Here is a 25,343-nt window from a genome sequence, read left to right as displayed (position 1 = left end):
AAAAGGAATACAACTATTGCCTTACTATAATGAGGGTCCAGTTGAGATTAAATAACATAAGTTTGTAGTGGACCCAATCAACATACTTTCATAACTTCTCCAGCTCCAAATGATAGGAAGTGAGTAGGGCCGAAAGAGAAAGATTTTGGGAGTAATTCAGTCAACTGGACAGAGGGTGGGGCATTTTGAGAGCAGAGGATAGGACAGAGATGAACTAGTTCACTAAGCATTGCAGATTGAGAAGAGAGGAAATTGAAGCCAATATGTATGTCTGGGAAGGAATGAGTGGTGGATGGTTTGGAGATTATGGACAAGAAACAAGGTTAGGGGATCCTAAGGCAAAGGGAAAGATAGAATGATAAAAACTGTGATCAGATAAAGGAATTTTGACAGCCACAAGCTTGGAAGTATAACATTTATCAGCAATGGCAATATTAAGGGTATGAACATCCTGTGTGTAGAAATGAGTAGATTTAGGAACTGAGAAGTTAGGGTATTTGAAGGGGCATCAATATGTTTGTTAAGTTCCCTAAAATGTGGGCAGGAGTCAGGATAGAGATGGTGACTGTGAACTAGGCACTAAACTTATTGAAGAATAAATGAGAATGTCCTGGAGGTCAGTAGAAAATGGTCACCAAGGACTGGATTGGGTGATACATTTAGACAGCAGGAATGTCACGGGGTAGAAGTTGCAGAATGATGTCTGTAAAAGGTCTGGAAATGGCAATGGGTTACAAAGAACATTCAGATTCCTCCACTGCTGCAAATAAATCAGGGCACGTGAAAGTGTAGACAGTGTTATAAAAAATTGTCAGGGAAGTAGTTTTATCAGGAGAGAGCCAGATCTCAATGAGTGCTAGAAGAGAGGGGAGGGGAGAGAGAGAGAGGAGGCAGACAGATCTGCAATGGAATCAGATGAAAGGACCTTAGTCCACCAAATCCATCTCATTCATTTTATAGGTGAGGAAAATGAAGCTGAGAGAGGTTAAATCACTTGCTTAGGGTCACACAGAAAGTAAGTATCAGAGGCAAAATCTGAACTCAAGTCTTCCTGACTCTAAGTACAGTACTCTTTCCCCTATGTCACTTAGCTGACAGTAGGGACATTGAGGATGGAGAGCAGGTAGTAAGAGTTAAGGTTGGGGAATAGGCAGCTGTGATTGGCGAATGGGATTTCCCCCCCTCCCCAGCAGTTAGTGGCAATAAAAAGTATGGGAATATGTTAACATTTGAGGAACAAATCTTGGCAGAATATGAGTGGATGGAGAGAAGCCCTCTAAATCTGGCAGATGATTATGGTTCAAGTTTGTCCTTTAAGATCTTACCTCATGGCAGGTGCTGCTATTGTGTCCAGTGGGGCCTTGGAAGTCTGCCTGTCACAAGAAGAGGTATGACCTTGGGATTCTGGAAGTCCAGTCTAGAGGTCAAAGGTGGTACACATATGAAGCAGATATGAAAAGGGACTAGAGTTATTGTGGCCCTGGGGAGGCCTCTGGAAGCCTAAGTCATAAGATGGAGGTCTAATAAACAACACTGAAAGTAACACCCCTTACTCAAGGAAAAAGGGATAATTGGGATAGAATTCAGAGACAGAGACCACCCAAACTATAGAATGCATACAAATTTTTCAATGTGACAAAAATAGTTCTTGTAGTATGTTCACTACAACCAAATCTTGAATGGAGACTTATTGCTGCAAGCAATTCCAGGAATGATTTTGCCTTTTGTTCTTACGTGGAGATGTTTGAACATACAATAGGCATTTAGGTGGTACAGTGCTGGGCCTGGAATCAGGAAGACCTGGGCTCAAATCCAGCCTCATACACTTACTAGTTATATGACCCTGGACAAGTCACTTAACTCTGTTTGCCTTGGTTTCCTCATTTGTAAAATGAGCTGGAAAAAAGAAATGGAAAACCACTTTAGTACCTCTATCAAGGAAATCCCAAAAGGTGTCATAAAGAGTTGAACATGATTGAAAATGATTAAACAAGAACAAAATTGAACATACAGATTATGACCTTGGAAGGCAAAGGGTAAACAGAAATAAAGATTTGGAAGGAAATGGAGTGAGCATTTTAGAGAGAATCAAAACTCATCCAGTTGGCTTTGATTGTAGTAATGCTTAACCTTTTCTTGGCTCAAAATCGATTTTATTCACTCCCAGGTGACAGTTTAAAACCTTAGAATCTGACATTGAATCCAAGATCCCGACTGATAAGAGGGCTTTGCTTGCCAGTTATTCAATTAATGTAAGCTTCTTGAAAGGTTATTGTTTTGGCATGGTTGGCATTTTTAGTCCTTAATGTATTCTATTTCAGAAAGTCTTATTTACTAAACCACTATGGCTGTAAGTCCCAAGCATGAATAATGATCCATGATCAGTCAGATTCTTCTAGTGAGTAAATTACTATCCGTAGTCTGAAAGGCCTTTCAGAAGTATTTCGATGATTTGAATCCTTAGGCAGAAAGGTATTTTAAAAATTGAAAATGACTTCCAGACTAGGAGGGTTACCCATTCTTGGAGTACAGTTTGAAAGCTATAGTTAAATAGTTAACTACTTAACAAGAGTTAAAAAGATTTGGAAAGAAATGAAACTATTTTAAAAAGAATAAAAATTCATCAAAACTCATCGAGGCAGCTAGGTGACTTGGACTTAGTGTCAGGAACACCTGAGTTCAAATCCATCCTCAGACATTTACTGGATGTACGGCCCTGGGCAAGTCTAACTGTCTGAATCTCCTCATTTGTTGTGAGGATCAAATGAGATAATATTTGTAAAGTGATTTGCAAACCCTTAAAGCACTATGTAAATGCCAGCTCTTCATCCAGATGACTTGGGGCAGTTAAGGTGTAACTCTTCATAGGAGGTAGATCTCTCAATGTCCTTTATTCATTCCATCATACAGTTTATGGCCACAGAACATCAAAATAAAAATGGAATAATTCAGGCAAACTGTGATCAGTAAGACCTTGGTTATTTCTGCTTATAACCAGAACATCTACTATCCTAAAGAGTTGGATTTTCTGGAGAGCGTAGTGTTTATCCCTTTAAACTTTCATTAAAAAAATCAATTAGTTTGAACAGGAACACTTAAAAAATGTATTGAACACTTACCCAACTCCTTCAGCAGAGAATGCTGACTATAATGTAACCTTTTCATGAGGATTCAGGGTCATCATTATGAATATGAAGCATTATACTGAAATAATATGTGACATCTTTCAAAGCCTACTAAAGTGTATAAAGCCATCTGTTGCTGAGACAAATACCCTCACATTTCTGGGCTTTTGGCGGTGTCTTAGTTTTTTTTTTTTTCTCTTCCCTTGTGGAGAAAGGGGTGGAGCCAAGATGGCAGAGAAAAGGCATAGACTTACCTGAGCACTCCCAAATTTCTCTCCAAAGAATTTTTAATATGCCACAAAACAAATTCTGGAGTGGCAGAAGCCATGAAAGGTTGGGGTGAAACAATTTCTCAGCCCAAGACAATTTAGTAGAAAAGGTCTGTTACAACATGGAATGCACTGTAGCACAGGTTGTGCTAACTCAGGCTGCACCCCAGCAAACCACCAGCAGGTCTTGGGGGTGACTGAATTAGTGGAGGCAGTGGCTGCTTCTGGAGCTCTCTACCAAGAAATAGTAAGGGGACTGATTACAAGGAGGTGATGGGTGGGTCCCTCTGCTGGAGCTGCATGCAGGATCTTGTTGCATTGCCCACATTTGGATCTGTGTCACAGTCCACGGGCGAGGAGGAGTGCTAATGCACCAGATTTTGCAGCTGGCCTCAGGGGAGTGGGAACTTTGTTCACAGTTCCAGGGCAGAAAAGAGTGCTTGTGGTTGCTCACAGACCAGATCACAGGCCAGGAAAGTAGTAAACACACCTTTTCTTAGATCATACCACCTTGGATGAACTGAAAGCTTATAGACCCCTGGAACTAGTTTTGAGAGCAGATACACAAAAAACCCTGAAACTTGGAACAATGCCCCCTCCACTCTGGAAACAGAGTCTAACTTTAATATGAAAAGTCAAGAAGTATGCTGGGAAAATGAGCAAGCAACAATAGCAACAAAAGATCCTGACCATAGAAAATTACTATGGTGACAGGGAAGATCAAAACACAATCTCAGAAGAAAATAACAAAGCCAAAACTGCTACATGCAAATACTCAAAGAAAAATGCAAATTGGTCTCAGTCCCCAAAAGGAATTCCTGGAAGAGCTCAAGAGGCAAATTATAAACTCATATAACAGAGGTAGAGAAAAATTGGGAAAAGAAATGAGAGTAATGCAAAAAAAAATAATGACAGAAGAGTCAACATCTTGGTAAAAGAAGCACAAAAAATACTGAAGAAAATAGCATCTCAAAAATGAAATAATCCAAATGATAAAAGAGGAACAAGAATCTAATGAAGAGAAGAATGCCTTAAACAACAGAATTATCCAAATAGAAAAGGATGTACAAAAATTCATTGGAAAGAACTCCTTAAAAAGTACAATTGGCCAAATGGAAAAGGAGTTACAAAAGCTCAATGAAGAAAATAATTCCTTAAAAATTAGAATTGGGCAAGTGAAAGCTAATGACTCCATGAGACATCAAGAAGAAATAAAACAAAATCAAAAGAATGAAAAAATAGAAGAAAATGTGAACTATATGGAAAAGTAACTGACATGAAAAATAGATCAAGGAGAGATAATTTAAGAATTATTGGACTACTTCAAAGACATGATAAAAAAAGAACTTAGATATCATCTTGTAAGAAATTATCAAAGAAAATTACCCTGACATCCTAGGACCAGAGAGTAAAATAGAAATTGAAAGAGTCCACCAATCACTTTCTGAAAGAGATTCCAAAATGAGAACTCCCAGGAATATTAGAGCCAAATTCCAGAGCTCCTGGGTTAAGGAGAACATTTCATAAGCAGCCAGAAAGAAATCATTCAAATACTGTGGAGTCATAGTCAGGATAACATAAAATTTAGCAGCTTCTACATTAAAGGATTAGAAGCCTTGGAAACAGCAAAACTGAGTATAATCCTTCAGGGGAAAAAATGGATATTCAATAAAATAGTGGATTTTCTAGCATTCCTGATGAAAAGGCCAGAGATGAATAGAAAATTTGACTTTCAAATACAAGACTCAAGAGAAGCATGAAAAAGTAAATGGGGAAAGAGAAATCATGAAGGATTCAGTAAAGTTAAACTGTTCACATTCCATGATACTTGTAACTTCTAAGACTTTTCTCATTATTAGGGCTGTTAGAAGAAATATACAGAGATAGAGGGCATGGATGTGAGTTGAATAAGATGGGATGGTCATCTGAAAAAATGAAATGAAGGAATGAGAAAGAGGGATGCACTGGGAGAAGGGGAAAGGGAGAAGGAGAATGGAGTAAATCACGTAAAAGAGGTGTGAAAATTTTTACAATGCAGGGGAAGATGGGGGACTGCTTGAACCTTACTCTCACCAGAATTAGCTTAAAGAGGGAACAATATACACACTCAGTTGGGTATAGAATCTGTCTTGCCTTACAGGAAACCAGTAGAGGGAAGGAATAAGAGAAATGGGGAAGGGAAGTTGATAAAAGGGAAAGTGGATCGGAGGAGACAGTAGTCAGAAGCAAAACACTTTTGAGGATGGACAAGGTGAAAGAAGAGCGAATAGGATAAAAGGGGGATGGGGAGGGAATAGGAAGAGAAAAACATGGTAATCATAACTGTGAGAAAAATTTTTATAACTTTTTTTCTGATAAAGGCCTCATTTCTTAAATATATAGAGAACTGAGTCAAATTTATAAAAATAAAAGCCATTCCTCATTTGATAAATGGTCAAAGGATATGAATAGGTAGTTTCTAGACAAAGAAATCAAAGTGATCTATAGTCATATAAAAATGCTCTAAATCACTATTGACTAGAGACATGCAAATTAAAACAACTCTGAGGTACAACCTCACACCTGTCAGATTGGTCAATATGACAGAAAAGGAAGATGACCAACATTGGAGGGTATGTGGGAAAATTGGGTTTGCTTATTCAGCACATGCCAAACCATGTTTACCTTTTTTTTGGGGGGGGGGATGCGTTTCTAAACCAGAGGTTGGAACAATAAATCTTGGGCAGATTATGCAGGACACTATGCAACCAGAGAATCACAAAAATTACAAAGGGTGGCCCCCAATAGCATTCCCAGGTACAATTTTTTTCTGGGCAGGGAAATAAATGATGTGTCTGAATGCTTGACAGCAACATATTTGTTTACGGATTCCTGAGAGTAGTTAGCATATTGTGCATTTTCTGTGTGGTGAAGACTGTCCCACACGCAATATCCAGATGGTACATTGAATGTCTGCAGAATTTGGGACCCTGCCACCCATGTTTGGAACACCCTAGGCATGAGCCATAGTTGTTTCATTTTGGAGACTTTCTTGGATTAATTCAGGTGGTGAAAATGAACAAGCCAAAGGAAGAGAAATTTTATGATCAGGCCCCTGGAATGAGATCCAATGCGTGAGCCAGGAGTAGGAGAGGGCACCTGGGCCATGGATTATACTTATAAATAAAGAAGACTGAATTGAGAGTTTGAAGGCCTAGGTTTGAGACCTGACTTCATTCTGACTGTAAGTCACTGAATCTACATTAAAATAATAATAACTTTTCTGTTATTTTATTAGATCTTCACAACAATCTTATAAGGTTAAGTGCATATTATTATTTATATTTAAATAACTTGCACAGATTCAGACAGGTGATAAGTACCCGAGTCAGGAGTCGAACTCAGATTTTCCTGACAGTCAAGTTGAACGGCATATCCAGTAAACTGTCTAGTTGCTCGGAAATAATAGTTAATATTTGTTTTGCCTATGGCTGTCATGTAAACAGTTCTTTTCCTTCTCCAAATTCCTCTCAACAACAACAACAACAACAACAGAAATTGGTTATTGGCTTGAATTTAAAAGTGGATTATGAATGCAGTCAGATTAGTTTCTATGTGCCCCAATTCATTGAGGTGGTTTCATTTCTTCATTTTCCGTTCTCAGTGAATACAGTGCTTGGCATTGGGGATGTTTAATAAATACTTGTTGATTAATTGAGAATTGGTGCCCCTAAATCCTGAAAGGTCAATATGCTTCCTAATACATGAATTATCCAAGGGAAAAATTTTACCGGTAGGATCCAGATGAATAATTAGAAAATAGATGTGCATTCTAAGCAATTCTTCAAAAGAAAAGAGTATATCAATACCTCTATGCAACAGAGAAATTTTTTTCTTACTTGACTTCTGGAAATCAAGATTTATTTTTCTATTATTGAAGGTTATATTCTTACTACCATAAGACTAATTAAAATGAATGGTAGCTAGCAGCATAACTTTTATGATCAGTTATAGGAAAACAGACAAATTTCTACCAGGAAAGTAGTAGTTTTGTAATACACAGTGAAATTTTACTAATTTGAATTAATGGGAGAAAGGCTGATTTGAATACATGGGAGATCTAATTTTTAAAGCATTTTAAAAGAAATATAATCATATTACTTTTAAGGACATACAGGAACTTTAAACTTCTAATCAATTGTTGCCTAGTAAAGTTCCTGCTTTAATAAACAGATAAAAATGATTTACAATTAGCATACCAAAGTACCTTTTCAGTTTACATTAAGTTGTATTATTTGTATATAAATGGATCCTATTAAGTTGCTTACTTGGAAGAAGTCCACTTTTCAAAGAAATCAAACAACCCCCCCGGAATTTGGTTACACTATTGGTTTTTAAATAATTTTTTTCTCCTATTGATATTTAGAAAAACTTGAGGCTGTCTATTGCCAAATTATCACAAATTCTGAAATGGTGAACTCAAATCAATGAGATTTTGTCTCAATCCAATTTCATGGGAAAATAATTTCTACCATGAATTTAATCCCAGGTGTCATGGATACTTGATAGGTTGGAGTGTGTGCCTACAGGCATGTTTGTACTACTTACAGCTTATCTGAGTTTCCTGGGCTTTTGGCCTTGACAAAACTTTTGCCCAAGGCCCATGTGGCAGAAACTAAGGCAAAGGAGGAAGTGACGACGTGAATCCTATGCTTCTCTTGTCAAGTCATTAGGGAGTTTGGTGATCAGGTACTTCCCCCTGCAACTGAAAACAAAGGATGCCAAGTGTCAAGTGTGAACTTAGACATTGTTGTGGTTCATACCTGGAATGTGGAAGTAAGAACAAAATATGAGTGGATATAGAAAAGCCAGGCAGAAGAAGGGACTAAGAAGAGAGATGTACATGTAGTAGAAATGGACCCATCAGGGTGAGCTAGATGAGGCAATATGTGAGAGGGAAAGTCTAGGTGAAGGGTGGGGAACCTGTGACCTGGAGGCCACATGAGGCCTTCTGGGAACTCAAGTGTGGTCCTTTGACTGAATCCAAACTTCACAGAATAAATCCCCTTAATAAAAGTATTTGTTCTATAAAACTTGAACTCAGTCAAAAGGCTGCACCCAAGGACCCAGAAGGCCATATGGGGCCATAGCTTCTTTCTTTCCTCCACCTCCTCTCCTTCTTTATCTCTTGACCCTAGCACTGGAGGAATTTCTACCCAGGGTTTTAATCTCAATGCCAGTCTTCAGTATCCCTTGGGCCCGAGTAGAGAGAGTTGAGTCAGTCAATAAGTCTTTACTGAGAGTTTTCCAGTTTTATTGTAACCCAAGCACTTTCTTCTCATAGGTGGAGAGTGATGACCCATCTATGACTGTGTGGTGGGCAGATTGAGTTGGGGAGAGTGGAGAGAAGAGAGATCTGTCTTTTGAATCTCTTCAGGGACTTCAGTTTCTTTGGGTACTTCCTGCTTCTAGAGGCGAAAGAGAATATGGATGAGGCCAACACCACTTCTGGTTGCTGGAAGGAGAAAAAAGACTGGGAAGAAGTCGAAATGAGAAGAGCTGGCAATCTCCATCATGTCCCTATTCCTTTTTTAAAAAATAATTAATTAAAGTTTTTAGTTTTCAACATTCACTTTTATAAGATTTTGAGCACCAATTTTTTCCTCCCTTCCTCCCCATCCCGTTCCCCAAGACGGCAAGCAATCTGATTATAGGCTATACATGTACAATCATATTAAACATAGTTCCACATTAGTCATGTTGTGAAAGAAGAATTAGAACAAAAGGGAAAAGCTCTAGAAAGAAAAAAAACACTGAAAATAGTATGCTTTGATGTGCATTCAGACTCCATAGTTCTTTCTCTGGATTTGGATAGCATTTTCCATCATGAGTCTTTTGGAATTCTCTTAGATCATTATATTGCTGTGAAGAGCCAAGTCTATCAAAGTTGATCATTATGGTTCTTCTCACTTCACTCAGCATCAGTCCATACAAGTCTTTGCAGGTTTTTCTGAAATCTGCCTGCTCATCATTTCTTATAGCACAATGGTATTCCATTGCATTCATATACCACAACTTGTTCAGTCATTCCCCAGATGATGGACATCTCCTCACTTTCCAATTCTTTGCCACCTCAAAAAGAGTTGCTATAAATATTTTTGTATATGTGGGTCCTTTTCCATTTTTTATGATCTCTTTGGGATATAGACGTAGTAGTGGTATTTCTGGGTCAAAGTGTATGCACAGTTTTATAGCCCTTTAGTCATAATTCCAAATCGCTCTCCAGAATGGTTGGATCAGTTCACAACTCCACCAACAATGCATTAGTGTTCCAATTTTTCCACATCCCCAACATTGATCATTTACCTTTTCTGTCATATTAGCCAATCTGATATGTGTGATATGGTACCTCAGAGTTATTTTAATTTTAATTTCTCTAATCAATAGTTAGTTGGAGCATTTTTTCATATAACTATAGATAGCTTTAATTTCTTCATCTGAAAACTGCCTGTTCACATCCTTTGCATGTCCCTATTTCTAGCTTGCTATACTAGAGACTTTAGGGAATTTTCCTTTTGGGTGGGATTTGGGACTGTCTCTCTTGGTTGAGCTGAATTATCTTTATCCCAATGGGAGAATTGTTTCATTCTGTATTCTCTGGTATATACATATATACACATTCACATGCATACTTTCTATGATTTTTTTGTATTGACTTGTATAAATGGGTCTTTGTTATTTGGTATGTGTATTCATTGTGGAATTGGCATTTGGTGGGAAGAGAGTCAAGCCTTGAATATAAAGCTAGGAAATAATGATAAGGAGCTTAGCTTGAACCTGAAAACTACATCTCTCAGACTAATAAGATATAAAGGAACACAGAGACATAATTCTAATCTGGTAGCCTCCCCTTCTCTGAGGAGAGCAGAGGGTTGACTCCTGTCCCCTAAGCTCTTGCTTTCCCTCTTGGCAAAAATCAAAGTCTCTCTTAGAAAAGAGTGGGAGGGGGCAAAAGAGATCATGTAGCTATATCTATTCTGACCAAATTGAAACAGCCTTGCTACACTAAGTATATTCCACCTACCTCATTCTAACAGGAGGTATTCATATCCACATTTTAACATCCTGCTTTCTATGCATAAAAGGAAAGAGAATAATGATTAAAATGTTAAAATGAGATGCTTTCTATTTAGCAGTCACTTCCTAAATTCAGTGTATTCCCAGCCATTGTCCTATTTTTTTTTGTTTGTTTTTGCTACATCCAAGATTTTGTTGGTGTGAATTCTTCTTCCACAGATATAGGTCATAGGCCCATGTATGCCTACTAATCCTGTGTGATTTTTGTCTATATTTCCCCCAGAAATCCTACATGAAGAATCTACCAATAGACCAGAAGTCTTCTGCCTTTTCTTTTAGTTTCTTGGGGGTACCAGTATAACACTATGGTATATATCTGTTGTCTCCCATTCTCACTATGTGACTGACCCACTTTCTTTTCTGGTAGCATAAGCTCTGATGGTAATTTATTTTACACTATTTCTCACCGACAAGTTGTTGCTGGAAACATGTTGCAGTCTGCTTATGTCTACTATGGATTTTTCTGTTACCCTTTGGTTTGTTTGTAATTTTGATTCTTCTGAAATCATAGTGTTTCATGATTTACAACCACATGGTATTGCCAGGAAAATGCTAACATTAAAGAGATGGGTTTTTGCAGCAGCAAGCAGTTTGGTATTGTTGAAAGCACTGCATAATTTTCTAAATGGAATATAAGCTGATCTTCCCCTCCTACTCAATTCTGGGTCCAGCCTGTTATCTTTCTTTAGAACCTTTCCAAGGTACATTTAATGATGTGTGTCATAACCTGAGCAAGGCATATTTATCATAGTAGATTGTCACATGCAAGTAAGAGTGTTTGGAGGCTATCATTAAATATTTTGTATTTTGCACAGGATCTATTTTATGTCTTTTTGTAGAAAGACTGGAAAGCTGGAGATGTGGGTGCCAAAGAACAGCCTCTCCGAAGAATGATTGTTGAACCCTCTTCCTCATCCTGCCTCACCTGGAGACCATTATACTTTGGGTCAGTTGACTGCTCTGGTTTCTTGTACCCTGCCTTTTCACCTGTATTCCCTCTTCTAAGTATTCCCTGTAGCCTCAACTCCTCCAAGTAAGGACTACTTAGGACCACTGGCTGGTCTTACTCTTTGTGATTTGCTCCTAGGTCCCTAAAAACTATTGAATAAGAGTGGGATAGGTATGCTGAATCTCAGCCAAGGCTAGCAAAGAAACCTAAAGACAACAAAACATTTTAAAAAAGTGTTAGCTGCAGAATAGAGGTGGTTCAGGGAGAACTCCTTCCTAGAAAATGAGTTTTTGCTCTTGTCCCAGACAAAGACCATATTTATCTTGGGTTTGGCCTGATCCTAAATAAAGGTAGTCAGGCTTCTTTCTATTTCTCTGACTCGTTGGCCCCTCCCTGGAGTTCTAGGGAAAATCTTTTCAATAAAGATTAGGTATGGGTCCTGTCTAGTGACTTCTCCAAAAGGAATTAAAAGACACTTATTGTACAAAAAGGGTAGCTAGATGATGCAGTGGATAGAGATCTGGGTTAGAGTCAGGAAGACTCATCTTCTTGAGTTCAAATCCAACCTCAGACACTTACTAGCTGGATAATTCTAGGCAAGTCACTTAACCTTATTTGCCTCAGTTTCTTCATCTGTAAAATAAACTGGAGAAGGAAATGATAAATCACTCCAGTATCTTTGCCAAGAAAGCCACAAATGGAATCATGAAGAATCAGACACGACTGAAAAACAACTCAATAACATTGTACAAAGAAGGTTTCACAGATAAGACAGCTATTACCTCTACCACAGAAGAAATAATACATAAAATACTCAGAAGTAAGCATTCACAAAGACTTTAAGCGTGAAACAATAACTCACATCACTATCATTATGATCTTCCTCAAAGACTTTCACTGTCACTAATTGCCTCAACTCGCTCACTCTGATAAGTCCATTTCTAGTACATGGTCCTCTCTGCCCTTAGAATCTTCTTCTGTCTGACTTTGTGGGACTACTGAACAGATGCTTTTCTATCTGTACAACTTGCAAGTCTAGATTTCCTGGCCAGCCAGGGCATTACTTTGACTTTCTTAGTCCTTTCCCTTGTGTTCTCTTGTCAGTTTCTCCTAGTAATGTTTTGTCTTCTCCTTGTACAAGCGATATAGTTAAAGGAAGCATCTCCTGCTTGGTAACTCAGAAAGTCCCCAACTTTTGATCTCAAAAGTCTAGAAACGTCCATTTTTCAGGATGTGTCAGTGATCCTCAAGGAAAGAAACCAAAAGAGGCAATCAGTCTTAAACTTGCTGAGAATAGCCACACATTTTCATTGCCATTACACTAGGGGTAGGCAGGGAAGGGGAGAAATCCCCTCCCTCCCAACCAGAAATATAAGAGAGAGTTGGTAGAATTTCAGGTGATGTGCCTGAAAGAGAGGAAGAGAGAGCTGCCCATAGTTTTTCTCTTCAGTCCATTTTAATTTAATTTAATTTTTTAAAATTGTTGAACATTTCTTTTATCCCTCCTATTGAGGAAAAATAAAGAAAAACAAAACTCTTATAACAAATGAGCATAGTCAATGCATTCTTGAACAGTTTTTTTTAAAACTTCAAGATTCTTTATTTTTACAATATAACATAGTATAAATTGTGTTTTTTGGTTTTGTTTATTTGATTCTGCATCAGTTAGACAAGTCTTTCTATATCCTCTTTTCCTATTTTTTTTTCTGCAGTACAATAGTATTCCATTCTATCCATACACCACAATTTGTTAAGCCATTCTCCAACTGATGGATATTCCTTAGTTTTTAGTTTTTTGCCACTACAAAAAGAACTGCTATACGTGTTTTTACATTTTCTTCTTTGATTTCTTTTGATTATAGGCCTATGAGTAATTTAGCTGTGTTAAAAGACATGCACAATTTAGTATCTTTTTGACCACTGTTCTGGCTCGCTTTTCATAATGTCTGTACCAGTTCACCAATCCACCAATGGGCTAACTCTTCAAGTTCTATGAGTGAGAGGTGGAATCTCAGAGTTATTTTAATTCGTGTTTCTGCAGTTACCAGTGATGTGGAGTATTTTTATATGGCTATAAATAGCTTGGATTTCTTCGCTTACCAACTTTTGGTTTATATACTTTCATCCCCAATTTATCGATGGGGAAATGACTCTTGTTCTTATAATTTTGAATCAGTTTCTTATATATCTTAGAAATGAAATCTTAATCAGAGAAATTTTCTGCAGGTTTCTCCCCAGTTAACTTCTTTTCTTCCAATCTTAGCTGCATTGGATTTTAAATTTTACATTAAGAAAATTATCCGTTTCATCTTCTTTGATCCGGTCTATCTTTTGATTTCTAATATACTCTTCTTCTATCTATAGATCTGAGTGTTAATTTCCTCCTTGTTCCTTTAATTTATCAAGTGTCTTTTTATATATCTAGGTCACATGTACATTTGGAGCTTGTCTTGGTATATGGTGTGAGGTTTTAGTCTAAACTTAATTTCCATGAGACTGCTTTCAAGATTTTATCTATTAGTAAATCTTTACTCCATTATCTGAGGTCTTTGGGCTTATCAAACATAAGGCTACTAGTTTCATTCGCTTCTATGCATTGTGTTCCCCTGAGTGAATTCTCTATTTTTTAACCATTACCAACTTGTTTCAATGATTATTGCTTTATAGTATAGTTTAAGATCTGGTACTTCTAGACCACCTTCTTTCCCACTGCATTCACTATTTTTGAGATTCTTGATCTTTTTGTCCTTTCAAATAGATTTGGTTATTTTTTTCTAGCTCTATGGGAGTTTGGTTGGTATGACACTGAATGAGTAAATTAATTTGGTAGTATCATCATGTTCTCATATTAGCATGGCCTTTCCATGAACAATTAATACTTCTCTAATTATTTGACTCTTTATCATAATAAAGAGTTTTATAGGTATATTAATATAATTCCTGATCTTGGTAGGTAAACTGCAAAAACATTTTATATAATCTGTAGTTATTTTAAGTAGAATTTCTCTTTCTATCTCTGGGATTCATTGTTAAGACACAAAAATTCTGATGAATTAACGTGGAGGGATTTTATATCCTACAACTTTGCTGAAGTTGTAAATTATTTCAAATAATTTTTTAGTTTATTCTCATGGGTTCTCTAAGGATAGCATCATATCATTTGCAAAAAGTGATAATTTTGCCCAGGCTTATCCTCCCAATTTATTTTTCTTGCCTTATTTCTACAGCTTGCATTTTTAGTAGCAGGTAACTAGTAGACAGAGCACTGGGCCTGGAGTCAGGAAGACCTGAGTTCAAATCTAGCCTCAGACACTTTGTGACCCTGGGCAAGCTACTTAACCTCTGTTTGCCTTAATCCACTGGAGAAGGAAATAGAAAACCATTACAGTATTTTTGCCAAGAAAACCCCATGGACAGGATGGTCCACAGAGTCATAAAGAGTTGAACAGGAGTGAACAACAAAGCATTTCTAGTACTATGACAAGTAGTAGTTGTGATAGTGGACATCCTTGCTTTATCTCTGATCTTACTGAAATAGACTCCACTGTTTAGTCCTCTCCTTTTATAGATATGGAAACTGATTCCCAGAGAATTGAAATTAATTTCTTAGGTTATTTAAAGGAATTATATGATGAATCTTTCAAAACATAACTAAATTTATTTTTTTTACAAATTTGAATTTTTCACATATTGAATTTAGTTAAAGTTGAGATAAAATGATAAGAAATATTAGCTTACATTTTAACTATCATAAATTAAATTCATTTGAATTATTTCCCTACTCTAATAAATAGAGAAGATTTTTGTCTAGGAACTCATTTCAGAGGTTGAACAAACCAACAATTTTTATTGCAGAATTAAGCGTATGGAAGTAACTGTGAAATACAATTTTATAGGATCATATTTAGAATTGAAAAGGACCTTAGCAAAGAGGAAGCTAAATTACTACTTTTGGCAGATGTTATGATGGTGTACTTAGAGAACTCATGAGAAAAAACTAAATAATATTTGAAAAAATTAACAGCTTCAGCAAAGTTGTAAGAAATAAAATCAATCCTCAAAAGTCATCAAAATTTTCGTATATTGGCAATGAAACTCAGAGATAGAAAGAGAAATTCTATTTAAAATAGCTATAGAACATATAAAATATTTGGGAGTTTACCTACCAAGATGAGGAATTATATTAATATACCTACAAAGTCAAACTCTTTGATTGCATAGATTGAGAAACCAAGGCACAGAGAGATTAAGTGACTTGCCTAAGGTCACACAGGCAGTGATTCAAGCCCAAGTTGGGAATTTGGGGTATGAGGACCCCCAGAACACTACAAAGTCAGAATATTCTATTCCAAATCCAATCCACTTTCCACTACACCACACTGTATAAAAGTGTTACATTAACAGGAATTTACCTTTCATTGAGGGTAGGTAGGTGGCACGGTGAAAAGAGTGGACAGGCTTGGAATCAGGAAACCTAAGCTCAAATCTGGCCTCAGATACTTACTAGATGTGTGACCCTGAGCAAGTTATTTAATCCTGTTTACCTCAGTTTCCCCATCTGTAAAATAAGCTGGAGAAGAAAATGGAAAACCACTTCAGTATCTTTGCCAAGAAATCCCCAAATGGGTCATAAAGAGTTGGACACAACTGAAAATGACTAAACATCTTTCATTGGCAGAATGCAAAGCTAGTTGGCACCATAGCACACAAAGCATTGAGCTTGGAGTCAGGAAAACCTGAGTTCAAATTTGGCCTTAGACACTAACAGTGTGACTTTGGGAAAGTCACTTAAACTCTGTTTGCCTTCATTTTCTCAACTTTAAAATGAGGATCATGATGGCGCCTACCTCCTAGGGTTGCTATGAGGATCAAATGAAATAATATTTGTAAAGCTATTAGTACAGTACCTTCCATATAAATATTTGCTTTCTTTCCTGATTAATTCACTACCTTAGAATGTCGTGTTCTCTCCATTTAACAAATTTATGTCCTAGATTATGATAATGTCTGTTGGTACTTTCTGTTCCAAACATCCTATCAAAAGTATGTGTACAGTGTTTTGTAATTTTCCTATGTTAATGTTTATTTTCAGAGGAAAGTCTGAAAATTATTATTATTATTTAGAAAGACTATTGACTGTATTTGGATGTGAGAATATTCAAATCTGTTTGCAGCTTGTATAAATGATCCCAGCAAAGTAAATTTATTATTATGTTATGTATTTTTTAAAAGGAGAAAGAAAAGTAAGGAAACAATATGCAGACAATGACAATTGTTAATTGGTCAGTAAAGTACATTAACATTTGGCAATAACAAATTACAAAGATACATGAGGAGACATATCTTAGTAATGATAATATCTTTACAAAATATGCATGTTCTTATTCTTCACAATGACATTAATAGATTTTTGCATGAGTAGAATTTTTCAATTTCTCAGGTCAGTGTATTTATTAATATCTTATGGCTTAAGATATTAAATGAATATCATTAACACACAGTAGCTATAATATAGCCAAAGTATTAAAAGTTCCTGGAAGGCAGAGATTATGTCATTTTTATTTTTGTATTCCCAGTGCATAACCCAGTGGCTAGGATATAGTAAGCACTTATCGAAAGCTTGTTGATTGGTTGATTACTTCTGTAGATATAACAAACAAAGGAAGAAATAAAATGAATGTGATGAATGTTTTTATTATAATATTATGCTAATTTATTAGTTTTTTAAAATCATAATACTGTTTTTTACTATTTGGTTTGCTCAGTAGTAATGAAGAGAAGAAGTAATGAATTAACTTTTAGTCCATGATATGATTTCATCCCCAACTTCATACGCTTAAACAAATACTTAGCTAGATCACTGCATTAATTCAATCACTCCATTTAAGCTTCTTCTGCCCTCTTTATTTTCTTTTACCCTTTCTAACTTTCTTAGGCATCCCTCTTCCTTCTCTAAATAAATGCATAATAAAATACCTGAGAGGAAAGAAAGGAAACTAATTTCACTATTCATTTTCCCAAAGAATCTTTTAAATTCAGATTCTGATCAATATCAAAGACCAAAATTCTTTCTGAAGACATTTAATATATTGAAGACATTTAATATATCACATAATTCAGCGTTTGATTTTCAAGCATTTGTAGCCCTTTTTCTTGTTCATATTATTACATTTTTTCTGACTATATACAATTTCTCTGAAGATTTATCATATATAAAGTATGAAGCTAACATGTAAAGAAACTTCATTTATTGAAACTAAAAGAGACCAGAATGAAGTAGTGTATATGTGTATATATATATGTTATTACAAATATGTATATATAAATGTGTGTGTGTATATATATATATATATATATACACACACACATACACAAATATCTACATGTACTCACACACGTACTCACACATACTCACTTTGAGGATAAATAGGAGATAAGAGGTGTGGTTCCCTCCCCTTCTCCCAATGATTTACTAATGTAAAGTTTGATAAGCTTAAGAGGGTTGTAGTTTTATTTTTGGTTGGTTTGTTTTTTTCCCTTCATCCTGAGGATACTTTTCTTTGAAGTTGAAACTTGGACAAGATGGCAATAAAATTAAATAGATTTGAAGAGTTTGAATGGCCAGACTCAAAGAACAGTCATCAAGTGTTCAATGTCATATTAGCAAGAGGTCTCCAGCAGAGGATTCTAGAGATCTGTGTGGAACTCTGAATTGACATCTGGCCCTCTGTCAGGATAACCATAGAGACTCAGACATTTTCCTAAGGTCCCTCTAGGGTCATCAAGTGGGTGTGAAGGATTTGGGGATCATTCTTAAAGTGTTCTGGGAGAGATATGCTGGAAAGAGAGAGGAATAAGCAGTTCTAGTGTATGGATGCATCCTCCATCTTGGAAACATGTTGGAAGGTGCTAGTGCCCAAACTTTTCCTCCAGCTCTTTTATTCTGTGATACTATGATGACTAAGCCATGTGGTTCATGCTGGGGGCAAGGATAGTGATGCTCTGCCATGTTGAATGGACCTGGTTCACTCAGACTGTCCTCCTGCCTGACATTCTACTTTCCCCTGAGCAACTCCAAATACTGTGGAGGAAGCCACTATGTGAACTGCTCTCGTGCCTACTCCATTGTCTAAGCAGGAAAGTCACTTCCTGCTCTTACAGTCAAAAGTTTAGCACTGGCTGTGATATTTCCAGTGGACTATCCTGGCCAGTATCTCTTGCTCCCTTTCTCCATTCACTTTTTGTCCATTGCTATGATTGTTTATTTCTAGTGTTATATAAAAATGCAGCTAGGTTGTGTAGTGATTAAGGCGGGGGAGGTGGAGTCAGGAAAACTAGACTCAGACACTTTCTTGAGCTGTATGACCCTGGGTGAGTCATTTTAACTTTTTTCAGTCTCAGTTTCTTCATCTGTAAAACAGGGATAATTAGAGCACCTACCTTGGAGGATTGTGAGGATCAAATGAGACCATATATGTAAAGTACTTTGGAAACCTTAAAATGCTATATAAATGGTAGCTTTTATTATTAAAATGTATTAGAGGCTACTAACCTGTGTTGGGTTTGATGTTAACTACAGTGATAGAAGATGGGGGTTTATGCAGTCTGGAAAAGTAGAAGATTCATCCCACATCAAGACAGTTTCTCCCAGGAAACTCACTAACTTGTGGGAACTGGCTGTGACAGCTTTCTAAGTCAGTTCAAGGTAATAAGCAGGAAAAAAAAAATAAAAAGCAGGAAGAATGATTGATAACCTAACCTCCATTCCCAGAGCTAGAAGATTTGCAGTGAGTAAGAAGAGAGGAAATCATATCAACTGCAGATAGCTTTCTCAAGCAGATTAGTTGAGAAGGTGAGGAAAGAATAATAATATGTAGAGGAGATGGTGGGATCAGATCGAGCCAGAGCATTTCAAGAATGGAGTAGAGATCGGTATGTTTATAGGCAGGAGAAAAGGAACCAGTAAAAGCTGTTGAAGATAATAGGGAGAGTGGGGATGATATTGCGGCCATCTGCTAGAGATGTTGGGAGGTAATGGGATCAAGGGTATATTTAGAAGGTTTGTTTTGGCAAAGAAAAGGGCCACTTTTCTTGTAAGCAGGAACAAAGGAGGAGGTAGTGGGGGAAAATGTCTAAGATATGATATGAAGAGGAGGGATGAAGGATATCTTGACAAATAGTCTTTTTTCCCCCACTAAGGTATGAAATGAGATCCTCAGTTGACAGTAGTGGAGAAGAGAGGGATGGTGCCATGGGAGGTCTTCAAGGGATGAATAGGTTTGGTGAAAGACTTGCTGTGGTGAGTGGAATAGAGAACCAATTAGGGAGATGTAAGAGGATTGCCTTCCTGTTGTGAGGGACCATTTGAGCTAATAAAACACAAATTTGTAGTGAATCTAATCAATTTAGTTTCATTATTTTCTCTAGCTGTTTGGAAACACATGAATAGGAGTGAAGGAGGCAAATGGTGAATGCAGTTTCACTGACCTAGACTTCATTGTCTCAATTGTCTGTAGCTTACAGCAAGCAAGAACATAGAGTTGATGAAGTATTAAGAGAAGCAATATATGCCAAAAAGCAAGGAAGGGATGAAAAAGACTAAAGTTCTAGTTGTCAGCAAGAATATTGTTGTTGAGACAATGGCAGATGTTGGGCTATGCAATCATGTGTTCTACCATATGGTGACTGATCCCACACATTGAACCTGAGAACAGTTGGTGTTACCCAGAGCGTATCACTCTATAGTCATGAAAATTGTACATTATGACTTCAGGCATATAGGTCAAGATGAACCCTAGAGATAGAAACAGATCTGATTGGCCCAAAGTAGCTGCAGATGTCACCAAGAAACGTGAAAGTTGTTTCTGATGCATGCAAAGAAAAGCATGTCAATTCATGTTGGGTATTTGGAGAATTTAAGTACCAATAAAAGTTTAGAACTTAACTGTATTGACTTTTTAATCTCTGGAAGATGTAAAAATATATCTTATTTTAGTAGGGACTGATCATTTAACCAAATATTCATGAACATACCCAAACAGGAACCAGAAAGTATCCACAGCTACTAAAGTATTGAGGGAAAAGTATTTCTCAGCATATGAATTCTTTGCCAGAATTGACTCTGACCAGTATAGAGACTTGGAGAACAAGTTATTCAAGAAAATCTTGGCTTTGGCAGGTATCAACAAGTCTAGAACTATACCTTATCATCCACAAGGAGACCCATAGCCTGAGTGTATTAGCAGCATACTGTTGAACACGTTGGGGTTTCTCAGCCAGAACAAAAATCCCAGTGGAGTAAACATGTAATTATTTATTATTTAGTACATCGATACAATTCCACTGATAATGGTGCTTTACTTTAGCATACTCGCTCATGTTTGGGAAAAAGTCATTCCTACTATGATTTGGAGTTTCACAAGAAGGTGATAATGCTCCTCCTAATTACTACTCAGTTGAGAGAAAAATTGAAAGAAACCTGCCAATTAGCTACAACTTCAGGCTAGAAGAGCTGTGACAAAAACAAAAGACAATATGATACAAGAGTTCTCTGTGAAGATCTTTAATAAGGAGACATTTTCATTGAGAAATCTTGCTATTCAAGGGAGCCATAAATTATCCGACCAGTGGAAAGCTAACTCATACCAAGTTAAGAAACTGGGCAACTTGCCCGTTTACAGAACAGCATCTGAGAGTGAAGGGATCCCTATAAAAATAATTCACTGTAACCAATTATTGCCCATAGGAGACTTAATTGAAATTTCCAATGCGCAGATGGGGGAGAAGTGATGAACACCTACCTTGGTAGAACTGAGTTAAAGAGACTTTTTTTTTTTTTGCAAAGACTGTCTGAACCAGATACGGGTTCTGAAAGTGCTATTTCCAGTGAAAGAAATTTTCAACAGTATTACTCTAAATACAACTCAGAGGCAAGTCTTTTATTGTCCACAGCAGCAACTGCAGAAACTCATTTGGTATAGACACAACCCACTGTATACAGAACTACTGATAGCCAAGCCGATCCTGCTATGTTATAGTGATGGTCACAATCTGTCCCATAGTATCTATTGGCTCAGGCATAGGAGTAAAGAGGTCAGCATATGATAGAGGAAATAAGTCCATCCAAGCAGTCATTAGACTAAAATGATATAGGTAAAGCTAAAGAAATAGTTATATACATATCTTGGTGACAATGCTTGTGATTGCCTATGTGAGATATAAGTGCATATATTTATTGTTGTATGTGTTAATTACTGTGTGTTGAATTATGGTTAATTATTTTGCTGTATGTTAATACACTTATATAGTTTTGTTGTTTGTAGCATAACAACATTTATGTTAGCTTTGCAATGTTTTGCTCATATTTTTATTTGCATATATGCTTAACATTATAGTTAAGCTCTTTTTATGGCCTATTGATATTATTATAACTAGCTAGTTTTGTTTTGTATTTCTTTTTTAACTGCTTAGGATAATTTGCTTTGTGCTATGGATATACATATCTTACCAAAGCATGTATTTAACTATGTGTTGTATGTAACATTTTGTCGCTATCAAATGATGCATTGTACAAGGACATATATATGTGTGTATAATATATATATATATATAAAACAGTATATGCTATATATACACATATACCATGTACTATTAATACATATTTATTTTCAGTAGTTACTTGGGCTGATTACCCGGGACATCAGGAAAAACCATTGTTATGCTTTTGAAGTATTGATTCTTGTGTTTATAATATATAGGTACAGATTCCAAGAATGCCCTTGTTGATTTTTTTGCAAGAGATTTCAAAATTTCTGGCCTTAGGGAGGAATGTTACCCTGGGTCATTATCTGACCCTGTTTTAGAGTAACCATAAGGATTTAGACACTTCCCTAAGATTCCCTCGGCTTCTAGGGTCATGAACTGTATGTGAAATATTCAGATTGTTCCCAAAGAGCTCTTGGAAAGAGAAGGAGGAGGGAGCAGTTCAAATGTGCAGGTGTGTCTTTCACTTTGGGAAAATGTCAGGAGACGTTAGTGCTCAGTCTAGTGTCCCCCAGCTCTTTCATCATAGATACTGTGATGACTAAGCAGTGTGACTAGTGCTAGGGGCAAGGACAGTGAGATGCTGTGATGATGATGATGAATGGATTTGGTACAGTGAGCCTGTTGCTCCTCCCTGACCCCTCCACACCTCAGAGACATCTCGTATCCTGCAATTTCAAGAGGAAAGCCATTGCATCTACTGGTTAACTATTCTCTTCCATGTTCTTGCTTCCCTTCCCCATCATGCACTTTCTGTTCATTGCTTGGTCATTGTTTAGTCTAGTATCACATTGTTGTTGGACCAACTGTCTATGGGGTTTTCTTGGTAAAGACACTAGACTGGTTTGCCATTTCCTGCTCCAGTTTTTTTTAAATGCAGGCAGGGGTTAAGACTTGCCCAGTGTCAAACAGCTAGTGAGTGTCTGAGGTCACATCTGCACTCTGGTCTTTCTGACTCCAGGTCCAGTGCTCCATCCACTGCACCACTTAGCTGCCCTGTAATACACTAGTGGCTGCTAATGTTTTGTATCTGATATTATTCACACTGCAGAGATTGGGGGAGGGGGACAGTTAATGCAGTCTGAAAAAACAGAGGACCTACAGACATAGTGGAGAGGGACTGTGCTGTAATTTCCTCACACGGGATCTTCTTCCATTGGTACCCAATCGTGTTACACAATGGGATTTACCCACCATAGTAGCAGTGTGTTCAGAATGCTATGTTTTTTTTGGTCCTGCTGTTTAATCAATGACTTGGGTAGAGGATGGTGTGCTTATCAAATGTACTGATGACACAAAGCTGAGAAGGAAATCTCATATGCTAGATGACAAAATCATGATCCAAAGAGGTCTTGACATACCAGAATAGTGGACTGAATCTAATTTAAAAGGAGTGGAAATAAAATCTTTCACATGGATTCAAAAAATCAACTTCACAAATACACAAAGATTGGAACAGGTTGGGTTAAACAGCAGATGTTTTGTTTTGTTTGTTTTCTGATGAGGATCAGTTTTTTGAATGAGGATCAGTTTAAATAAATGGTGATGTATGGCCTATATAGAAGAAAACCCAGGGGACACATAATAGCTGTGTTTAAGTATTTGAAAGGGTATCATATGACAGGAGGGATTAGACATTTTATTTGGTTTTTCTATAGGTGGCACAGTGGACAGGGTACCAGGCCTGGAGTCGGGAAGATGAGTCTTCCAGAATTCAAATTGGCCTCAGACACTAACTAGCTGTGTGACCCTGGACAAGTCACTTAACCCTGTTTGCTTCAGTTTCCTCACCTGTAAAATGAGCTAGAGGAGGAAATGGAAAACCACTCTAGTATCTTTGCCAAGAAAAACCCAAATGGGTTCACAAAGAGTTGGACATGACTGAACAACAACAAAGTAAACAATGCTTAGCCTATAGAAAACTCCGGAGACACATAATAGCTGTGTTTAAATATTTAAAGGGGTGTCATATGAAGAGGGATTAGATGTTCTATTTGGCCACTAAGAAATGGGTGGGCATTGAAAGAAGTAAATTTAGGCTTGGTATAGGGAAAAAATGTCCCTAACAATTAGAACTATTCAAGAGTGGGATGGGTTGTCTAAGGAGGTTGTGGGTTCTCTGGACATTGGAGGTCTTTAAGCAGAAACTGGATGACCATTTTTTGGAGGATATGTAATAGTAGGGATTTCTTTCAAGCATGGGTTAGACTAGGTGATCCCTGAGGTTATTCCCAACTCTAAATATTTGTGATTCTTTTTTTCTTTTTGTCTTAATTTATTTTGATTTATCAGCAATTACTTCCATAAGCTTCTGAGTTTAAAATTTTTCTCCCCCTTCCTGCCCAAGATGGCGCACAATCTGATATAGGCTATACATTTACATTCCTATTAAATGTATTTTCACATTAGTGATGTTGTAAGTAAAAATTAAAACCAATAGGAGGAACCATCAGAAAGAGGAAACAAAACTCAACAGAAGAGAAAAAAAGTAACAATTCAACTTCCATAGTTTTTTCTTTGGATGTGGATAGCATTTTCCATTACGAGGCCTCTGGAGATGTCTTAGATCCTTGTATTGAGGGGAAGAGTTAAATTTATCACTGTTAGTCATGGCACAATGTGGCTGTTATTGTGTACAACGTTCTCTTGGTTCTGCCATACTCTTTTCCAGTTTTCCCAGCAGTTTTTTTCAAAGAGTGGGTTCTTATCCCAGAGGCTGGGGTCTTTGGGTTTATCAAATAATAGATTATTATAGTCATTGACTACTGTGTCTTGCATATTTAACCTATTCCACTGATCCACCACTGTATTTCTTAGCCAAGCAGTTTTGATGATTGCTGCTTTATAATATAATTTAAGATCTGGAATTGCTAGGCCACCTTCCCCTGCATTTCTTTTCATTAGTTCCCTTGATATTCTGGACCTTTTTTTCTTCCAAATGAATCTTGTTATTATTTTTTCTAACTCTGTAAAATAATTTTTTGGTAGTTTGATTGGTACGGCACTGAATAAATAAATTAGCTTTCGTAGAATTGTCATTTTTATTATATTAGCTCGGCCTACCCATGAGCAACTGATATTTTTCCAAATATTTGTGATTCTGACTTACACCTGTATGTAGCAGGGTATTCAAATGACTTTCATCTCTGTGGGAGTCAGAAAGGGCCTTGCAGTGTCCCCTGCAGTGGATACTGAGTCAGCAGGACATTGAAAGTGGTTGGTATAGGCTCAGGGCAAAAATGAAGTCATATAAGAAGTCAGCCCATGGGCAAGACTTTCTGAGTAAGTTGGTTTCTTCCCTTTTGCCTTTGTGCTTTTATCTCTCTTTGCCCTGAAAAGAAC

The sequence above is a fragment of the Vombatus ursinus genome, unplaced genomic scaffold (genome assembly GCF_900497805.2).
Source record: "Vombatus ursinus unplaced genomic scaffold, bare-nosed wombat genome assembly UNPS02014893.1, whole genome shotgun sequence".
In the NCBI taxonomy this organism is placed as follows: Eukaryota; Metazoa; Chordata; class Mammalia; order Diprotodontia; family Vombatidae; genus Vombatus; species Vombatus ursinus.
The sequence above is the reverse complement of the archived record's forward strand: the minus strand, read 5'-3'. Positions refer to the sequence as shown.